Raw genomic sequence first — 22028 nt, 5'->3', positions numbered from 1 at the left:
GCCTAGTAGTATCAAAATTAAATTTAGTTAAAAACTAACCTTTCGCAATTTAAAATTTATTAAAGATGGCCGATTGACATACAATATGGCTGGCGGCTTGACAGTTACTTTCCATATTTCCATTCGCCTTCGTGGAAACGGAATGTAAAAAGTATTCCTAGTTGCAAAATATTGATATGTTGCAACAACGTTTTTCACATGCAAAATGTGTACAATATATAAATTCAAATATATAATATAAGACAAGCAAGATAAACATGATGACCAGAACGGCAGCGGAAATCAGGTAGTTATAATTTGTCTACGGAGGTTTCGTCCTTGCCAGATATTTCTGGTGAGGTACTTAATAAATAAAGCAATAAAAAGCTTGCGTAGATCGTTAAAGCTCGTAAGAAGCTCTCATAGATTATAATTAATAACAACAAAGCGGTATAAGCGTTTGCATAATATTAAAATTCATGCAACACATTAAACAGTTCAATTGGGAACAGTTACTTTGAAAAATTTCAAACGACAGCGCTGCTTCAAATTGTAGAGTAAGTTTTGTTCACATATCATATATTTTGCTGCTGGCAATGCTGCTTATTGTTCTTTTCTTTCTTTGCCCGTTCGCTTTTTCTGTCATTGCTGTTTCCCTTTATTATTATTTTATATTTTTGCCGCTGCTTCACCGCCTTTGGTTTGCAGCCGTTGGTTTTCCATACGATTTTCGCTTGCAGCATTTTCAATTGTATAGTGCAAGTGGAAAAAATCAGACATTGCAAAGCCAATTGGTTAAGAAATAAGCGGACATTTGAGTTTTCCCGTTGACGCCGTTGTAGTTGCTTTACCTTTGTGCATCGTTTTTCACGCTTTGATTTTTCACTTCAGTCGATTTCCAAACATTTTTATACATTTATAAAAATTGAAGTAAGTGAAGTGTTTTATAAATATATACAAACGAAATAAATAAATTGTAAAATAAAGATACACAATTTATTAACAAAAATTCTTAATAAAAAAAAAATACTAATCAAATTTGATGTGTTTTCAATGGTCGTAAAAGTGAAAATTTCAAAAATTGTGCATATATCGCGTGTGTATAAATACATAAATACATACAAATTTGGAAATGTGTTGATATTGTGAGGCAAGCAAGAAACGCTGCATAATTGTTGAAAGAAATCTTGTGATAGATATTCTGAATATTTTCTGTGGCAAATAGAAAGTCTGGCTAAGCAAGAAAATAGCAATAACGATAAAATTAGTGACAAATTGCATACGGGGACTGTGTGGTACTCACTTATGACGGCGTTGGCACTGTTGGCGATGTCGCTTTGAAATGCCACTATACATACAAAATATATAATAATAATTAAAATTAAATTATAATAAAAAGGGGTGTGAACGCCCAGTTGGTTGGCTGTGAATTTGTCAGACGCCAGCCGCAAAATCAAGTAGATATTCATACAAAAGTGGAAGCTCGCCAGGAAGAGGTATGTACCATATACAGGAAAGTATTTTACAAATTGCATGCAAATTAGTATTTCGCCTTGGCTACGCCTTGTCATGTATATACTTTTTTCTAGCTGACCTCAAGTTGGGCACAAGTGTATTGTTAGCAGAGAGTTTCCCATGAGCCGATTTTGTCATTGAAAATAAGAAGAATATTCGCTGGCTGGGCATATTTTTCTTTTATAATTATTTGAGTTGAGTTATTTGAAAAAGTTACAATTTATATATGTAAATAAAATAAGTTTTTATTCATTACCATGCTTGCTTGGTTCATATTCATATATGTAGCTCAAAATGTTCTTGCGACCACTTGGTAGACATTGTTCTAAGTGATTATGATTACATATAAGAATCTAATCTAACTTGTGCTACTGAAATTAACATGTTTTAAAGTGCTCACAACCGGCTGATATTTACCTACATATCTAAAAATACTTCATTCATATCTACATAAAGAATTTCGCATATCGTTGCTGTTGTTGTCGAGTTATTGTACGGCTCGTGGCTTTTATTTAAAGAATGCGAAGAAGTATGTGCCTTCTGCTGTAGAATATGGTTTGTTGCTATGGTTGTCTGTGACGTATATGTATGAACATACATATGTATGTACATAAATTTAATCTCAGCGCCGGTATAAGTACATACATACATATGTATGTGTTATATGTTTGTACTTTTGCATTAAAAATATATTTTTACGTAAATAAAGTACATAGTATGTATGGAAATGATGAAAGATACCAAATCCTTTTTTGTATAACATTTTTTATAACCATTATGGCCAGATCGAACAAAATAAAAATTTTTGGGCATTTTAAATTAAAATACCCAACATTTATTACGATTGCAAATTATTATATATTGGACTTTTAATATATGGCGAAACTACTTAATTCCTTTTTTATGATTTTATGGTATATTAAAACAACTGACTTTCGATCTTTCAATACTTAATAAGGTGAATTAAGCCTGTTAGTTCTCAGTTAATAAATGTTTTTAATCAATTGTAATGAAAATTAATTCTATTATGCATCAAATTACAAAACGTTTCATGATATATATTTAAATTTCGCATTTTCTTTGATTTTCATTGTTTTAAATTTTTATTAGCGATTTTGAACGGCGGTAACAAATTCCTCCGTTCACATATATTTTTGGTATAGTTTCAATCTGGCCGTTCCAGTCATTCCAATTGCCAAACGTCAACACCTACCCAATCCAGTCAACTGTCAAAGTTCGGTAGGTGAGCGGCTCTCACATTTCCAGTGACAGGAGAGTTGGGGATCTCTTTATCTCTGGTACATAGTATGTATGGAAATGATGAAAGATACCAAATCCTTTTTTGTATAGCAAAGATATTCCTATACAAGTGTCGGTGGCAAAAAAACTATGTTTCATGTAAAAGTTTCCTATGGGTAAATAATGCACTAAAATTGTATATTCATATAATCGAGCTTTAGTTAGTTATTTTTTTTTTTAAATTTCATGTGGGGGAGGGCGAATATTTGTAGGCGTTTCTTCTGGTCTCCAAAAGTTTACATGTACATTTATCCAGATTCTTTTGCAATTAATAGAAACCTAAATAATGACATCCTATCTACGTACGTGTATATTGGACGAATGTATGTAGTATGTACACATTCTCAAACAAATGGAAAATATTTGCTAAATAGCCCACACCACCCACCTAACACTAATAATACATCTGTTTTAATTTTGTTTATCAACAGAAATAAAATTTACATTTGCATTCCATTACAAAGGATTAAAGAAAATAAATAATCATTAATTTTAGTTCTTCATCAACATTTTTAACTTTATTCTGTTATAAACAGCGACAATGTCGAGTATTTATTTTGGATGGAATACTGACTAATCGTCTAACTACTGCGCTGTGTGCAAATCGTAAAATTACTAAAAATATTTTAAACTAAATACCTACTTCAATGAAAAGTGTATGTATAAATATTTATTGTGTGTATTCAGGAAATGATCACGAATTTTTAGAGCTTTGTTGGAGTGAAAAGCATTTGGAATAGCCTTAGCGCCTGTTCCTTTAAATATTTATTACAGATGTTTACTTACGGTTAAAGTTCTCAATGGCCAGATTATACAAATTATTATTTTTTTTAGTAAAACCACCATTGAAAATGCATTTGCTTGAAAAAATTCATATTGTTACTATACAAAATAAGTTAAAACCTTAATTTTCGTTGAACCGAGCTGTGATACCCTTCAGAAAAAAGTTTCCATCAAGAACTTTATCTTGATCAGACAGTTTGTATAGTAGCTATGTGCTATAGTGGTCCAATATCGGTTCCAACAAATGGACAGCTACTTAGTAAGAAAATGAGGTGTGCAAAATTTCGGATAGATAACTTAAAAACTAAGTGTTTAGTTCGCGTATATGCAGATGGATGAATTTCTTATCAATGTCTGCACTGAACATTTGAATGATCAAGTGCAACAATTTGCTTACGAACTTTGCGTTTTTTAGATCGTTACTTAACAATTCCATTTTAATAAAATACTTTTAAAAAATATTTGCAATCACTTGCAAAACCAGAGTTTGCTTTAGATTTTTTTATTTTGGCTGTAGCCAGATGCAAATTATGCGAAGTAACGTCTAGGGTACTAATAGTGCGCCCAATGACGCTATTTTTTCTCAAGGTGTGCTGTATTTGCACTTTTTGTTTCCCATATGCTGTTAATCTCATTTATTTTAATAACCTTATCAACAACCAAAAGTCAATGACATTTTAATTATAGGGGAACACATTTTTCGATTATTTTCCAGTAAATTTTGTTTTTGCCTTTTTAGTACTGATTAATGTATAAGTTATTATATTAATATAAACTGTAGATATTTGCAATGTTTTTTTGCGATTTACTTACCCTTGAGCATAATGAGTTATCGCATGGAGAAAAACAGCTGCAATTTGGTGAGTTTCACAGCTGTTCTCCATATCACAGGTGCATCTGTCATTTCTGCTGCAATAAGCTGTTGGTATTTTTGCTTTGCTTTCCAGAGTTTTTGTTAACGTTAGCTATCTGAAACGCTTGTAGGCCGGACGATATTTAAATATTTTCTATATACACACTTGACAGCTGCTGCAATCTCCGCTGCCACTTCCGCTACTTTTTGCTTGTGTTTACTGTTTTATCGACATTGATGTGTTCGTAGACTTAACCATACCATGGCTGAAGTTGGTGTTTTTGTGTTGTAGGGTTACTTTTAACTGTTTTATTGTGCTGATTTTTATTTTTCTCCTCTCTCATATATGCTCTCAGTGTTACATATTTCTCGCAGCAGCTGTTTTAAATTTTTTATGCTACTCCAAGCACCTTAAGTAATTTTCAAGGATAAAAAGTACTGCTTGCTTCATGTAATAATAGGTCGCATGTGCTTAGAAAATCAGACTCGAACAAAATTTAATATCTTTTGTTTAGACTAGGTGCCGAGGCGTTTTCATTAAGTGTCGTTAAGAGCAATAATGATACAAATGATTAAATTGTTTTCATAGTCGTTTTCCCAAAATGGGTAGTAATAAGACAGAAGCTTTACCGAGATACATAAGTAGACCGTGCTTTCGTTGTATCAGCAGAAAAAATTCCATACATCGTTTTGTGGAATACGTTCTAGTAAGAGAGGCTTGGCTTTGGTATAGAATCCCCTCATTCGGGCATAATATGGGTATGAGCGGATAGAAAATGTTCTCCAGATTAAGAGATCGACCGTTTTCGATCAAAATTGTCGGGAGTGACACACTTTTAATCACCAGTAACGATACGCTTCAAAAGTGGATTGATTTTGTTGCGATTCAGCAACGATTCCCGAAGGAAATTCGGTCCAGAAGCTTTCTTTTTTGTGTTAACTAGTGTGGCATAAATACATTGAGCTTCTTTTTATATCCAGCCACATTTAAATGATACTATAGCGTATTTTGTGTACTGTTTATATCCTGGGCAATACAAAGAGTGCTTAAATGTCGGTCGAACTCAACGATTTCCATCGAAAATTCGGAAAATTTTTAGAGCGTTGCGCATCTTTGGCATTAAAATTACCGAAACGTTATCGACGAAACAAAAATTGTGTACGATTGATTCCTACAGTATTAGGTCTCTGAGCATTCAGTGTCCATATTTGATGCGTTTCAAATAATACTGAGTGAAGCCATCCTTGACTGAGAATGATTTTTAGTATGAAGTCATTTTCCAATATTATATTGAGATAAAATTCCTCTGCATCCTGCCAAATACCATCCATTTGCAAAAATATGTAATAAAATTGCATTTAGAACTAAATATGTACCTACAATTACTCTAACACAGCAAAAGAACAAACCTACAGAAAAATAAACAGAACGACAAAATGCAAAAGCGAAGTGACATGTTCGCGAAAGTGTTTCTAAACTAATGTTTTGTTGTTTTGACATTTTCATTTTGCATTTAATTTTTTTTATTTACTTTGTTTTGCTACCCAGAGAATATTCGCTTTGTGACCCACTTAATGACGGCGCATCGACGTTACCACTACAATGTGGGTCAAAATCATGCCGCTGGAAGCTTCTGTCACTTCAGAGCATTACAAGCATTTGAACATACATGCATATATTTGTTTTGATATGAGACCTTTTTCCACGCATTTGCACTTTGCAACACTTTGCAGCTGCCACAATGTGCCTTAACTGCCATGCTGCCCTTCACACACATATCCAGCTCTACTTCGCACCGCACCGTACTAAATGTTCCAGTTAGTAAGCGCTCGTTATTTTGCCGGCCGCCAGCCACTCATTTGTGTAGAACCTAGATGCTTTTTAGTGGTCGACACTTTGACGTGTGCGCACATGCCGTTGAACAATTAACGCTTTTCACTTAATTTCATCGACATACTTTTTATAAGCGAGTGTGTACTTCAGCACTTCCTTTGCCCCCACATCATTTCACATTTTCCTTTCAGCCTTTTCCACTGCAATCAGTTTTTGTTGTGTTTGCAAAAAAAAATACGCTTTCGCGTCAATTTGTTGCTCGGTCAACAAATGACTAGTTGGCCCAGTGCAGCTGCAGGCGCTGCTTTGTGTGTGTGTGTGTGTTTGTGAATACTATGCGTAAGTACGCGCTACTTAATGTGCTCGCTGACGGCAGAGTCACGGCAGCGAGTGGAAATCAAAACAAAAGAACGGAAAAGTTACTATGAAGACACAAGTGTTTCACTAAGTATAGGGTGTTTCGAAAGTAAAATGTAAATGAAGAAAAGTAACATACATACGATATGTAAGTTATTTCTCGATCAAAATTTTCGAATTCTCAGTATCGTAAATCGGTGGTACAGTTCGTCTTACCGAAATTCTCATTTTAGAAATCTTTAATGTACTCCTTTTGATCAGCCCACTTGACCAAAAATTGCGATCCAAACTTAACAGGAGAGCCCTTGACCGCATAAAAACCCTGCGAATTCTGGTTCTGGTAGAACCTGTATAGGTAAATACCACCATATATGTATAACACCCGAGTCGCTTTGTCCCTATGGTCCGACACCGTCGAAACTGTAGCGTATTTTCCTGCCGTTACATTACAAAAAGGGGCCATTTTACCTCTACAATAACTATGCATGTATATGTATAACCGAAAATTGTAGTTGCACTTTTCAAGTACCGAAAGCTCTGAACTAACAGATCAATCGAAAAGTCCCCGGACTACGATTGACTCACTTTTTTTTCTAAAATTTGTTTCTTTTTTTTATTTAACATAGTTCCTTTCAAGGGTAATAAACTGATTATAGCGACTCTCTAACTTTGGGAAACCATTTTTGTAGCAGGATTTGTCCTTTGATTCAAAATAGGCCTCAATTTCGGCGATCACCTCTTCATTGGACAAAAATTTGTCCAAATCTGTTGAATACGGTGGTATTCATTGCGCTTTTGGCTTTAAATTCGGTCACAATCGTGGCTCAATGCGATGGTGCATTATCATCATGTAAAATCCATTGGTTGTTCTTCCACAGTTCGCTTCCATACGGCCAAATAGAACTCTTTATTGACCGTCTGCCCTCCCTTTTTGAGTCGAAAGTCGTCCAGAACGAGGCATGCCTTGAACGATTTCTCGACCGTCTTTAAAGGCTTTTAATCACTCGTAGGCTTGTGTTTTTGATAAAACTGAATCACCGTAAGCTTTTTTCAACATCCGCAACTGAATTTAATTACAATATCCGCGTATTTTTTTACCCAATGTCAGTAAACTTTGACTTCCTTTTGTGAAAAGTAGCTATACAGGGTGTTTGTTAGAGCAGAGAAACGCGATTAAATTCTGTGTAAAAGTCGGTAAATCTGCGACAGGGACGTTTGATATGATCAAGAAGGGTTACACAGATGGTGCTTTAGCAAGAAGTGGTGTGTTTTGTTGTCACCAAGTCTTTTTGGAGGACCGGGAAAAGGTCACTGAGCAAATCTAAAGTGAAAACGATGCTCATTGTCTTTTTTGACATCAAAGGCATCATCCACCGTAAATTTGTTCCTCCTGGACAAACCGTCAGCGCCAAGTTTTACGTGGAAGTCCTCAAGAGGCTTAAGCGAAGAGTCAGTCGGGTTCGACAATACATCGCAGCCGATTGGAAGTTGGAACAGTAAGGGCGCAGCCGCCCTACAGCACAGATGTGGCTGCCTCAGACTTTTTTGTTCCCTTGCTGATAAGGTTTATGAAAGGCAAGTATTTTCAGACCGCAGAGGGGATCAAAACAGCATGCACCTCGACTCTAAAGGCTATTTCGAAGAACGCTTTCCGTGACGCCTTCAGTGCTTGGAAAACGCGGTAGCAGTGCTGCATCGACGCAGAAGGAGTCTATTTTGAAATTAAAAAAATTTTAACGATGGGTTCAATAGCCCAGTCCTAGTCAGTCTATTACTTTCCGGACGAACCCTGTGTAACCCCATAATATTTAAAAGACAAAAAAAAAAGAAAAAATGAATTCCTCAGTTCCGAAACAAACAAACCTAAATATGTAAACTAACAAATAACTCGACTATAGCGTTGTAATTTTTAGGTTATGATTTTTTTTTTTTGCAAAAAACGCTCCCAGCATTTTACACATAGAATAATGGATTTCGTTTTTTGAGAAATGCGTGTGAATCCAACTAACAGCACTTGCACTTGGCGTTTAGCCACCATTGAGTGTGTTGTTTTGTAAATCGCGCGCGCGACGACCCTATTTTTCGTAAGCTATTTACAACTCAACGTCCGCTCATTATCGCTAATTAAAGTTGTTGTTTCTATTTTATTTTATATTTGTTTTCTATCTGCCCCCCAAAAAAAATCTGTTGTAAATTGTATTGTTTCGTTCGAGACGTTTGAAAAAAGAATTCAGTCGCCCTGCCGATTTTGAAGGTTGGCATTTTGTCGAAAAAACTAACGGTTATTGAACTGGCAGCGTACGAACTTGCCATTCGACACTGAAAACTAAAACATGGCCACAAATATATACATAAGTGCGAACATCTGCTTTATTATCTCCATCTAACCAACCACCCAGCCCCACCGCAACGCATTTTATAAGCCAATTGACCTTGTCTTCTATGGCTGCCTTGCTTTTGTGGGGGTTGCAGGAGCCGTGCTACGATAAGTGCGACCAATGTCCACAATGACTAATCGTAAATCAATCAGTTGGCGTTGAATACAGATTTAAGTGTACGTATATATAGTATGTATTTACATATACAAACATATTTTCTAAAAAATTTAAATGTTTTCAATCGCCAAATGTGACCCCTCTCTAAATTACGCATATTTTCATTATATTATTATCTTGTTTTTTTTTTGTTGTTTTTATTTTTTTTGTTGTTGTTTTTGTTTTAATTTCATTGGCATTGCATTGAAACATTTCATATCAATTCCATTTGATTCATATAATTAATGGTAGTCATTGGCCGATGTTCACATGTTTGGCCGAAGAAAATACAAATTAATTGCTACCTACACATACATACATACATACACGTATGTATGCTTAATAAATTAAAATTTAATATTTTCAACAATACAATTTATTTCGTTTGTAGATTTTGACATTGAAAATGAAATTTAAAAGATTTTCACATCTCGCGATCGGAGCATTCATTCATATATAATACTTAAATACATACATACATACATTAATATATGAAAATGTATCAATTTGAACATAAAATTGTGTATATTATTTTTATTAATTTCGTGGCGTCTGTTTTTCGGCTCCACATACAAGCAAACATTCGTTTCATATTTAAAAAAATGCTCATCTGGCAACCATGACTAGATCATTGATTTCGCTTGGCATATTGCATAAACATATTCAAATATATGTATGTATGTATGTCTCCTTATATCTTAATATGCAACTTTGTTTGCTTTAATCCAATTTTTGTTTCTTTTTAGTTTTTCTTTTTAAATGCCCCGATTTTTCAATAACAGGCGTTTATTGGTTTCGAAAAAAAAATTCTCACTCCACAAATTTCCCACATTTACATTGAATTTAGAGATATTACTGTGCAAGCGCTAAAAATTCTTAAGTGATTTTGTAATGTACACATCAATATATACACTTGTATACTTACATACTTACAATTTTATGTCCAATAAATTTTTCACTTGGCCATTGGGCTTTTAAAAAAATGTTTATTGTTAAGTATTTGTACATATTTGGCATACATATATTCACATGAAACTCGCTCTAATACACTTGTGGGTGTGTGTGTGTAATTTTATTGTTTTTAAACTATATTTACAGTTATTGTAGAGTTTGTAAATGAAACGGATATTTATCGCGCTGTGCAATTGTGCAATATTTACATATTTTCCAAGCGTGGAATTTATATTGTGAAAATTTTTATTATGCTATGCGTTGGTATGCTATGTAATGTTATGGTTTGGTATGATATGTATTTTGAAAAATCCTAACAAGTGCCTCAGCGTTTTTTTTTAATAAAAGCTTCTTGAATGTTGGCTATGGAGAACTTTAAATATTTCTTTTACTTTGTTCTAAAAGTTATAGGCCCTATTATTAACTATATAAGTACATATGTAAGTACATATGTACGTATGTATCATATATTGACTTTTTAATTGAATGTTTGTGAAGAAGTTACATGGGTTAAGGTGTTTCGAAAAGTCGAATTTTTTATTGCCTTATTAAATTCTACAACACCTCTACAATATTGTCCTCATTTTGTTTATCCGAGTAATAGTTTCGGAGATACAGCCGAGGCTAGCTGGGCTAAGTGCGCCGTCTTTAAACGCGTTTTTCTCGAAACTGTGTTTTTGAAGTTGGTTTTCAAGATTTCTCCAGAACTGCTCAATCCATCTTCATATTCTTAAGGATTTGGACAAATGATTTTTTTTTCGATTACAACTATTTAAAAAAAATGTCGTGAAATTTTCACTGAAATTTGAATTTTTTTGTAATACTGTTTGCCAAAAATCCAATTATTAGTGTTTTTTCCTTCGTCCAAGTTCTAAGTTAAGGCTTTAACTAAAACACTAATTTTTTCTCATCTTTTTTCCCAGGAGTCACCGGCGTCGCAATGCCTGAGTTTAAAATTTTTTTTTTTCCAAAAATTCGAAATTTCTTTGTTAATAGTGTATGTTTGTAACAATAAAAAATTGTAATAAAATATTTCATTTTTTATATGACAAAAAAATTGTTGAAAGAATACTGGTTTTTACCCGAGGAAACTCATGTAACCCTTAAATATGGCGGTAGTAATCGAACATTTTATACTCTTGCAACTTGAAAGGGTCAAAGCCAACGAAATACCTTTAAGTGTTGCCAAAACTTTATTTAAAAACAAGTAAGGAAGGGCTAGGTTCGGGTGTATTTGAAAACTGTATACTCTTATAACTTGGAAGAATCAAACTCCGAGAAATTATTTCAGGAAAATTTGGGAGTATATATATATACTACCTGTATTGACCCGATTTGATCTATTTTTGCAAGTAACACATACTATATCATTCCACTTACCAAAAAATGCTCCCTGGATTTCATTAAGGTACCTGACATCATAAGGCATATGGAGTAAAGTCAGCCAGATGTTTGAAAGTTCTGATATACATAAATTATATAGGGGCTAGGTCAAGTTTTCGTTTTCATTGTGGTTGTTCTTTTCGATTAATTGCCTCGCACTCACCTTTCGGAAACTTGTATATAAAAAAAGGCAACACACAATTCCGCCAAAAAAAAACTCACAAATGTATTTTATTAAAACTTTTTTGGATTTTACAATGAACTTTCAAAATTCTCCAACGGTATTTCGCTAAATTTTATGTGTAACCGAAATATTAAATTTACTCGAATTACAAAGTTGAGGTTGGCGCAATATTAAAACTTAGCACTCGGGGTTAATCACACGGCTGGTCGTTAGCGGATCGCAAAAAGAAGTGGCAAAAAACGAACTTGTTTCTCCCTCCTCTTGTTCCTTTTTTGGTGGTGGTGAAAAACGCAGTGGTAATGTACATAGTTATGTGTGATGTGGATTGTAGGTGGTGTAGAGATGAGTGTGGTGAATGAAGTGTGTTAGTGACGGATATTTTGATGCGGTGAGTGTAGAGTGTTCTGTGTTGGTTATGTGTTGTGTGGGGCAAGCTGAAGCTCATTTAGCCATCCCGGCCCCCCTAGGCGAATATTTCAGCCTAGGAGTCGTTGCAACTGCTGGAGCGTGGCCACAACGTTGCTCAGGCCTGAAGTGCGGCGCGGACGGGGCGTTTGTTGCTGGCGTCGTGTTGACGTCCCATTCTGTTGCCGCCGGATACGGGAGGATGATATGGTTGGCTGTCGACGCGATCGTGCATCCCGGCTGGTTGGCGGTCGTCGTACTGCACCACGGTGGTGGCTACCAGATTGTTGACCGATGTCGGTTCTGGTGGTTTTGTGCAGCATGGTGTGGTGAGGCCACATACATATCTGGCACAGGTTGCCCGATGGACATTGCTGGGTAGTGTGGGTAGGTGCCAGACAATTGAGGCAGTGGCCGTGTGCCTGGACGATGCGCAGCCTTTGCGGTGGTGGCAGACCTTTAAAAATTGCGCAGTGCATCAACCGGTGCGGTCGTCGACATATTGGGCACCTGATGCGCTGCGGCTCTGCTGCTGATATGGGCGTTGGCGGCAGTGCTCGCGTTCCACTACGCGGACCCGTTGATGTGGTGGTTCGGGGAGCTGCTACTGGGCCAGCCGCAACTGGTGCTGCCGCAACTGGAGCTGCCACTTGTCGTGGCACGTGGACAGTCGAGCGGATGGTTGGCGTCGGAGCGAGTGGCATGTCTGCATCCATGTTTATCTGTATGGAAGAGTATGATTTTAATTGTAAATTTGTTACATGAAGTGGATATGGGTATGGCTGCCACGTTGTGGCAGAAATGGATCGTCAAGTTGACTGATCATTCGATTGCTTTGTTTGTTATCTTAAAATATTTATTATAACGGGTTTATTCGAGGGTTTTTTCGTTTACGTTTCGATCGGCGGTCGGTAAAAAGCATAGCTTAACGAGCGGTCTTGTTAACTTTCCTGATTGCGTACGGAGATCGACTACGCGAATATGACCGTCGGAGCCTTGGTAAAGCTTCTCTATGCGGCCAAGCCGCCATTCGGTAGGGGGGAGACACTCGTCCTGTATCAGGACACAATCTCCAATCTTTGGCGCATTTTCGGTAATTTTCCATCGGTACCTCTTGTGGAGGTCCTTGATATAGTCCTCTTTCCATCGGCGACTGAAATTATGATGGAGAATTTTAATTCTTTCCCATCTGTTTAGTAAGGATAGCGACTCCACGCCTGGCTCAGGTGTGGCCAGAATGGGTGCTCCTTTTAGAAAATGCCCTGGAGTTAGGGCTGTTAAATCGGAGGGATCTTGCGAGAGGACTGTGAGGGGCCGTGAGTTGAGAACGGCTTCGACTTTAGTTAATAATGTAGTGAATTCTTCATAATTAAATTTGTAGCTGCCAGCTATCTTCTTGAAGTGAGATTTGAAGCTCTTTACAGCTGATTCCCACAAACCACCCATATGAGGAGCGCTTGGGGGTATAAATTGCCAATTGATACCTTGGGGGGCGTACTTTTGTACGATGTCAGGTGATACTTGTTTAAAGAAATCCACGAACTGTTTCTCTGTGGCTCGTTGAGCTCCAATGAATGTTTTGCCATTATCGCTCATGATTTTTGATGGGAAGCCACGTCGAGCGACGAAGCGAGCAAATGCCGCGAGAAAAGCCTCTGTCGTCAGATTAGTGCACAGCTCAAGGTGGACTGCCTTTGTCGTGAAACATACAAAGACAGCCACATAGCCTTTCATGAGAGTGGGAGATCTTAGCATGGACGCCTTTATTTGAAAAGGCCCAGCAAAATCGACACCTGTGGTGGTGAAAGGCAGAGCGAAATTGCAGCGTTCAGGTGGAAGTGCTGCCATAATCTGCGTTCGCATTTTTTGCTTATGCATAGTGCAGATCTTGCACATGAAAATGCATTTCTTGATTTGGGGCTTCAGACGTGGGATGTAATACTCTTGTCGTACCATATGTTGCATGAGGCGATGTTCGGCGTGTAGCATTAATATGTGGATGTATTTCAGGAATAAGGTGGCAAATGGAGACTTCTCAGGTATGATTATGGGGTGGCGTTCGTTATACGTAAGGCTGGAATTAGCAAGCCGGCCGTTTGCACGAAGCAGACCTTTCGTGTCGATAAATGGGTTTAGTACTAAGAGTGAGCTCTTTTTGTCAATTGGCTTCGATTCTCTTAGCAACCCCAGGTCGCGGCTGAAGTAGCGCGCTTGGGTTGATGCGATAAGAGCGACCTTTGCCTTTTGTAAGTCTTGGTGCGTCAACGTATCGCATTGGGGGCAGGTTGCTCCCTTTACCTTAAGTTTGAGTCGCTCTGTGAATTTGAGAATATAGGCGACTACTCTGAGTGCTCGGGGGAACGATGAAAATCGTTCAAGGATGTCATTATCATCCAATATTGTGTGGTAGGTGTCGATTTTTCGACTTTCGGGGGCAATTATGTTGCGCATTGGCGATTGTGGCCAGGAATCGGGAGATTCTGTTAACCACCGGGGGCCATTCCACCATAGGGTGGTGGTGGCGAGATGCAGGGGTTTGGACCCTCTTGTACCTAGATCAGCAGGATTGTCAGCACTGGCAACGTGTCGCCAAGTGGCTGATCCTACTAGGTCAAGTATTTGCGCCGTTCTATTAGAAATATATGTCTTCCACGCGTGTGGTGGTTTTTCTAACCAGGCTAGCACTATTTCGGAATCAGACCATAGATATAATTTGTGTTGTGCCATGTTTAAGTGGGTCTGCACCATGGAAACTAGCTTTGCTAGTAGCAGAGCGCCACAAAGTTCAAGTCGTGGTAGACTTATGGTTTTTAGAGGCGCAACTTTTGCTTTTGCCACTAGTAGGTGGCTTGTAGTTGCAATATCGCTTTGTGTGCGCACATATATAGTGGCACAATATGCCTTTTCAGAGGCGTCGCAGAAGCCGTGTAGTTCCACTTTGTATTCGGGGGAATAGTTTACCCACCGTGGAATTTGTATCTGCGAAATGTCGGTCAGATTATTAGCGAACTGGGACCATCTTTCTAAGCGAAGAGGTTTCACTAGTTCGTCCCAGTCAGTTCCGTCTAGCCATAATTCTTGAATCAGGATTTTCGCTTGTATCATAATTGGCGAAAGCCATCCTGCGGGGTCGAAAAGTTTTGCCACAGAGGAGAGAATTTGGCGTTTTGTATTGGCGGATAATGCGGATATGGACTCAGTCGTGTATGAAAACTGGTCCGATATCGCATTCCATTGGATGCCCAGTGTTTTTGTTGTACTTTCCTTTTCGAATATAAGGAAATTAGTATCCAACAAATTGTCGTTTGGTATGTTCTTCAAGATATTTGGGTGATTAGCTGTGATCTTTTTTAGGGGAAACCCTGCAGTGTTGAGGGCTTTTATCACTTGTGATAAGGACTCGTATGCTTGTGAGAGGCTGTGGCTCCCAGACAGGATATCGTCTACATACGTTTGCGTTTTTAAGACTTTTGTTGCCAGAGGAAATTCTGACTTTGTGTCTTCTGCCAGTTCGTGGAGTGTACGGATGGCTAGATATGGGGCACAGTTTACGCCAAAGGTAACTGTTTTCAATTTAAAGTCGCGTAGTGGACTATTGGCAGATTTTCGGAAAACAATCCGTTGGAAATCTTGATCATCTTTATGAACATTTATTTGTCGATACATTTTTTCGACATCCCCATTGAATACGTATTTGTATATACGCCAGTTCAATATGAGGAGCATTAGATCTGGTTGGAGCGTGGGTCCCGTAAATAGAATGTCATTTAGGGAATTCCCCGAGCTAGTGGTTCTGGAGGCATTGAAGACAACTCTGACTTTTGTTGTTTTTTTGTCAGGCTTTACTACTGCATGATGTGGCAAGTAGAAAGAGTAATATTTGCCTCTTATGATTTTTTCACATGGGCTTACTTCCTCCATGTGGTCTAAATGGAGGTATTCTTCTAAGACCCCATCATAATCTTGTTTGAGCTCACCTTTTCTAAGTAGGTTTTTTTCCATGCTTAAAAACTGCTGTATTGCAGAGGTGCGAGAGTGACCTAAGGCGAGTGTATCTGGAAATTGTTGTTTTAGTGGTAGTCGTACGACATACCGACCATTATCTGATCGAGTAGTTGTGGCTTTGTAAAAGTCTTCACAATACTGATCTTCTGGTGTTGTAATTGAAATGGGGGGGAGTTCTTCTAGCTCCCAAAATTTTCTCAATTGTGAATTGAGGTACTCGTTTGAGATTTCCTCAACTTGAGTTGTCATTGTTGTGACTGGTTCCGCAACTAGTCCACTTAGGACCCATCCGAAAATGGTATTTTGCGCCAGTAGTGTTTTAGAAATTTTTTCAACACCTTCTAGTATAATTTGCGATATGAGATCGCTGCCTAATAGAAGGTCTATTTGAGCGGGGGTGTTGCAGTTGGGGTCTGCTAGAGTCAGATGTGAAATCTTATCCCAATGCTTGCTACTTATTTGATAGCTTGGAAGCATGTTTGTTAATTGCGGTAAGACAATAGCATTTGCTTGAATGCGCTTATCCGCTTGGGGGGAAATTAGGGTAATGGGGCATATTTTGTTAGAGTTTTGTACTACTCTTCCGCCCATTCCCGTAATTTCATAGTTGGCATGTTTTGTTGGCAATTTTAATTTATTTTGGGCCTTAGACGCTATAAAGGATCGTTGGGACCCTTGGTCTATTAAGGCTCTTAGTTTGAACAGTTCTCCTCGATGTTCGATGGAGACAACTGCTGTGGGTAGTAGTACTCTACTATGATTATCGCTGTGTAGCGTTTGAGTTTTTAATGCCTTTGAGCAGCAAGGTGTCTCTTGGCAAAATTCGGGATTTTGTGTTTCGGGAGTTGCGGTTGCAACTAAACCCGTGGCTCTTTTTGAGAAAGCGCTACTTTGAGGTGTGTTGGGAAAGTTATTTAAGTGCAACATAGAATGGTGCCTTTTGTGGCAATATACGCAGTTGAATTTGCTTTCGCAATTATTGAGATTGTGTGAGTGGGACAAACAGTTTGTACAGAGTCTTTTCGATCTGACAACGTTGTTCCTTTCATTGATATTAAGTTTTTTAAACTTTTCGCAAGATTTTAGCTTGTGCCCTCCTTTACACAGTTCGCATGACGTTAATTTATTTTGTTCAGATGTGAACGATTGATTTTTAAAAAAGCTTCTGTTTAAACTGTTGTTGTTACTAGCTTGGGGTCTAATGAAACTTCGATTCAGGTCGTGTTGAACGTTTTTTGTTCTGACCGTCTTTTTATCTACCCTTTCCGCAATTTCGTATTGGGTAGTTAAGAAATCTTTCATCTGTTGCCACGTTGGGCATTTTCTTCGTGATGAGAGCGATTGCTCCCACAGAAGCAAAGATTTTTCCGGTAATGCCGCGGAGCATATGTTTACCAGTATGGGGTCCCAATTGTCTGTGGGAATATTCTGTGTCGATAGAACCGACAAACAATTTGAAACAGTGGATTGAAGTTTTATAAACTCCTCACTCGTTTCTTTCTGAATTTTTGGTAAGTTCATTAATATGGTGACTTGTTGGTCGACCAATATTCTTTCATTCTCGTATCGTTCTGTTAGAGCTTCCCAAGCCAAATTGAAATTGTAGTCATTTAATGCGAACTGTTTGACTATTACGCCTGCTTGACCTTTGGTTTTGTATCTGAGGTGATACAGTTTTTGCGCTTGAGATAATTTCGGATGGTTTATGTACACGGCCGTAAACATGTCCCGGAAGGACGGCCATTGTTCATAACCTCCGTGAAATGTTTCTGTATCGCATGCTGGCACTTTAAGGTGAATGCCTGAACTCGCCTCTTGGCTTTGAATTTGTGGCAGCTCTACTCTCGGTTGTGGAGTAGGTGCAATTGCTTTAATTAATTTCAACTGATCGGAGATCATGGCTTTTGTCTCTTCATATTGGTCAAGGCAATTTTCATATTTGGCGTAAGCCGAGGATTTGAAATTTTCGGGTAGATCTGAGTCGTCAGTTTCTACTATCGCGTCATATGCAGATTGGAGACGTGTCCAGAAATTGTCAATATTTTGATTTTTGATTTCTAGCACCGATTCAGAGTTATCTTGGATCGGTGAAGATGAAAAACGAGTGCAGTATCTTATTAAGCTGTCACTCTCAGAAATGAATTTAGCGTAAGAAATATCTTTCCCCCTTTTTTGCTTTGTAGCACCTTGCTTCGAGCGTGTAGCTTCTGCCGGTGTACTTGGGCTTTTGTCATCAGAAATCATTTTCGGAATTTTTAGAAATTGAGTAGATTTAGAGTCTGTGCTCATTTAGTAACAAATAAATTAATAAACGTGAAATATATTTTTTAATATAAATTCAGCTGAATGTAAAAACCCGAAAACTCTTTTACGTAAATAAGAGTTTTTATTTCCGAATTAACAATTATTTTATTGAAATACGCGTATGTCGTGTTACGCAGTATTTTAGAAATGTTTAGGCAAAAATAATAATAAATATATTGTATATATTGTATTTTATATGTGTGTATATATATATACTTTTTTTTTTTTTTTGTTTGTTTGCGGACTTATTCGAATACCCTCGTATAATATATTTGATGTATTGTATAATATGTGTATATATATATATATGTATATATATATATATGTATATATATATATATATATTTATTATTTTTGTGTTGTTTGAGGACTTATTCGTATGCCCTCGTATTCACTTTCGTAGTTACAGGCGTCAATACTCTTTGTATATGTGCCTGGCCTGTATGTATGCGCTATAATATAATAAAAAGCATGCAGCGAAGGCAAAAGGAAATATTTGCCAATGTAAGTATATGTATATATTTGTTGTTATACCGGCCCGTTTATGTATTAATAAATATCGTTAAGTAATATGTGGGATAATTATTACAAATATTCAAATTTTGATTATATTTCCCCTTTTCTGCATATAGATTCAAGTATATTTAAGTATATTTACTTGTATATAATGATGGTATTGTTTTTGCGGTCTTTTGTTATTGTGCGACACGAATCAAAAGAGAGTTCACCTCTTTTTGCCAATATGTTACGATATTAAAATTTTTAACTTCGTATAATATAGTACGGAGTCGTTTTTAGTTGATATGTATGTATGTATGTTCGAACTGATTATTTCTTTTCTTTCTCTTCTTGTCTTTTTATTGTGCCTTTTGCTTATTTATTTTTGATATACTGCCTGCTGTTTTGAGGAACAGAAGGAGTATTGCGGAAAATCTTGCAAGTGGATGCTTGAAATTAAATTGTTGTTTGATTAGCTTCTTACTTGTGTTCGTAACACAGGGGTAAGCAAATAGGCAAATAAACGATTTTTTTTTGTTACTGTTTTATATATATAGATGATATATATAATTAAAATTTGCGCGGTTTGTGCCGTTCAAACGGATTATCTTAAATATAAATCCGTTGGTTATCATACATATGTACATACATATAATAAATATAAATGAAAACGATACACTTACTTTATCACGCCTCAAGGGGTTTTTGGGGGGAAAGTAAGATTTAGAAATAGCGCTATGCCTGTATGCTCCGGTTCTCCCGTCCTGTTGTCCCGCGCCTGTGTGCCGGTTTTTCTGTCCTGTTGTCCCGCCGCTGTGAGTCCCGGTTTTCCTGGTGTGTGTTGTTATTTTGTTGAATTAATGTTTTTTGGCCGATCGCGCCCGAATTATGTATTAGATTTTTGTAACGCGGCGCGCTCGTTTGATTTTGGTTGTTTTTTTTTTTTTTTTTAAATAATTTGTTTAAAAACTTTTACAAATATATTGTTTTAAAAGTTAATTTTGTTTTTGTATGAGTATATTTCTTGCTATATCCTTTTTTTTCACAGCAGTGGTCGTAACTTTTCACTTCACGTAAATTTAGTTATATTCTTTTTCTTTTGTTTTTTTTTTTTTTATATGTTTAATGTCACAAATTTGATTTTTTTTATGTTTTCCAATAGTGCCGTTCTGTTGGCTCGAAGGACCATGTTCTTTTCGATTAATTGCCTCGCACTCACCTTTCGGAAACTTGTATATAAAAAAAAGGCAACACACAATTCCGCCAAAAAAAAACTCACAAATGTATTTTATTAAAACTTTTTTGGATTTTACAATGAACTTTCAAAATTCTCCAACGGTATTTCGCTAAATTTTATGTGTAACCGAAATATTAAATTTACTCGAATTACAAAGTTGAGGTTGGCGCAATATTAAAACTTAGCACTCGGGGTTAATCACACGGCTGGTCGTTAGCGGATCGCAAAAAGAAGTGGCAAAAAACGAACTTGTTTCTCCCTCCTCTTGTTCCTTTTTTGGTGGTGGTGAAAAACGCAGTGGTAATGTACATAGTTATGTGTGATGTGGATTGTAGGTGGTGTAGAGATGAGTGTGGTGAATGAAGTGTGTTAGTGACGGATATTTTGATGCGGTGAGTGTAGAGTGTTCTGTGTTGGTTATGTGTTGTGTGGGGCAAGCTGAAGCTCATTTAGCCAGTGGTAACTCACATATTGGCCGATATCATATTTTATATGGATGCATATAGATAGTTATATGTTGTGAAGGTTTGTCTGTATGTCCTTGTAGAATCGTAAATAATGCATTCGATTGAATAAAATTACTCAAAATAAATTGAATTTCCTTTCCTCCAAATTTGGATCTCCAATTCCAGTTGGCGGTGTAGCAACGTGCTTCGAGTACAACTTGTATATAATAAGATATAAATAATTATACTATCATTTTGCTCTTTCGATAATTGAACGATATATGCGCTATCAAGCTAACTGAAAGCTCAAAATTTTTATATTACGTATATGAAGGCTAGGGGTATTGAGCCGATGTTATCCATTTTTGGCGTCACGACATAAAAAAAGAGAGAAACGATTGCTCTATGACTTTCATTAAGATACCTCTGAGATTGACCGATATTTTGTGTAAAAAGTCAGGTATAAGTATTGATGTCCACATATTTAGTATGTTATGGACGGATTTGAAGAGTTTTAGGTCGTAAGATGGCATAACTTAAATGAATTATTTGTGGAACATTTTATTCGGATGCCTTAGCTCTTACTTCCTATGATCCTGAAGTCAAAGGCTCTGATAGTATAATTAAAAATTGTGATATACAAAATGGATGCAAATATAAAGTTACGCACGAAGTTTCGTTGTAATTGGCCCAACAATGTGCCTGAGATATTGGATTTCACCTAAAAATGAGCGATATTGGTCCCTTTGCCAAATTTTTGCATCGCTTCTGATGTTTCCTGTAATATGGGAATAACTGCGCGGTCACTACCTTGTGACGCAAATCGACTATCCTCCTCACTAGTAATCCAGTAAACTGTCGGTTTAATGACTGACAATGAACCGCGGGCCATCGAGATCTCATGATTTGATTCCAACTGGATTTTGCGGGATTCTTTAAAAAGGAAAGTGTATTATACCAGCAAAAATACAGCTGTTTTGTTGGGCATGCTTTTAGAAATGTTAGTAGTTAATTTTCGTATAAGATATAAATAACATTCGTCTTCGATTGAAAGCAACAACATTTGGGTTTGTTTGTTTGAGTTAAATACAGGTGATTGTGTGTTACCTCATTGAAATTGAATTAACGCAATTCTTTTCTAACTCTTTTTATTTTATCCAAGTTATTTGTTCGTTTGGCCACTCTCCAAATTTTGTTGAATTAATTTTGCAACAGTTTGTCCAAAAATAGCTTGCTCGTAATGACGCTCATACAAAAGTATATGAAGCAAAGCTTATAATCCCTGACTTCTAAGCCATTATAAGTATGTATCGTCACCACCTCATCATGCCTGATTCATGCACAAGTCATATTAGCGACAAAGAAAAATAAAGACAATTCAAATTAGCTGACTTCACTCATGCACTGGAATGTTTGGTATGTTGCTGTATTACGCCCGCACCTCATGCCTTGCAATTGGCA

The 22028-nt window shown here is 36.9% G+C and overlaps 1 protein-coding gene across 2 annotated transcripts in view; it reads left to right on the top strand.

Annotated features, from left to right (window-relative positions):
• Positions 1-491: 491 nt before the first annotated feature.
• LOC105222418 (ras-specific guanine nucleotide-releasing factor RalGPS1) overlaps positions 492-22028 on the top strand; it is a 51701-nt gene continuing 30164 nt past the window's right edge. The window contains exon 1 of one of the 2 annotated variants that reach the window (XM_049453952.1): positions 492-1475. The gene's annotated coding sequence lies outside the window, so the exon portion shown is untranslated. The remainder of the gene's footprint in view (positions 1476-22028) is intronic. The other variant, XM_049453956.1, reaches the window with a different exon arrangement.

This window comes from Bactrocera dorsalis, chromosome 3 (assembly GCF_023373825.1).
Source record: "Bactrocera dorsalis isolate Fly_Bdor chromosome 3, ASM2337382v1, whole genome shotgun sequence".
Classification (NCBI taxonomy): Eukaryota; Metazoa; Arthropoda; class Insecta; order Diptera; family Tephritidae; genus Bactrocera; species Bactrocera dorsalis.
This window is presented reverse-complemented; position numbering and strand designations above follow the sequence as displayed.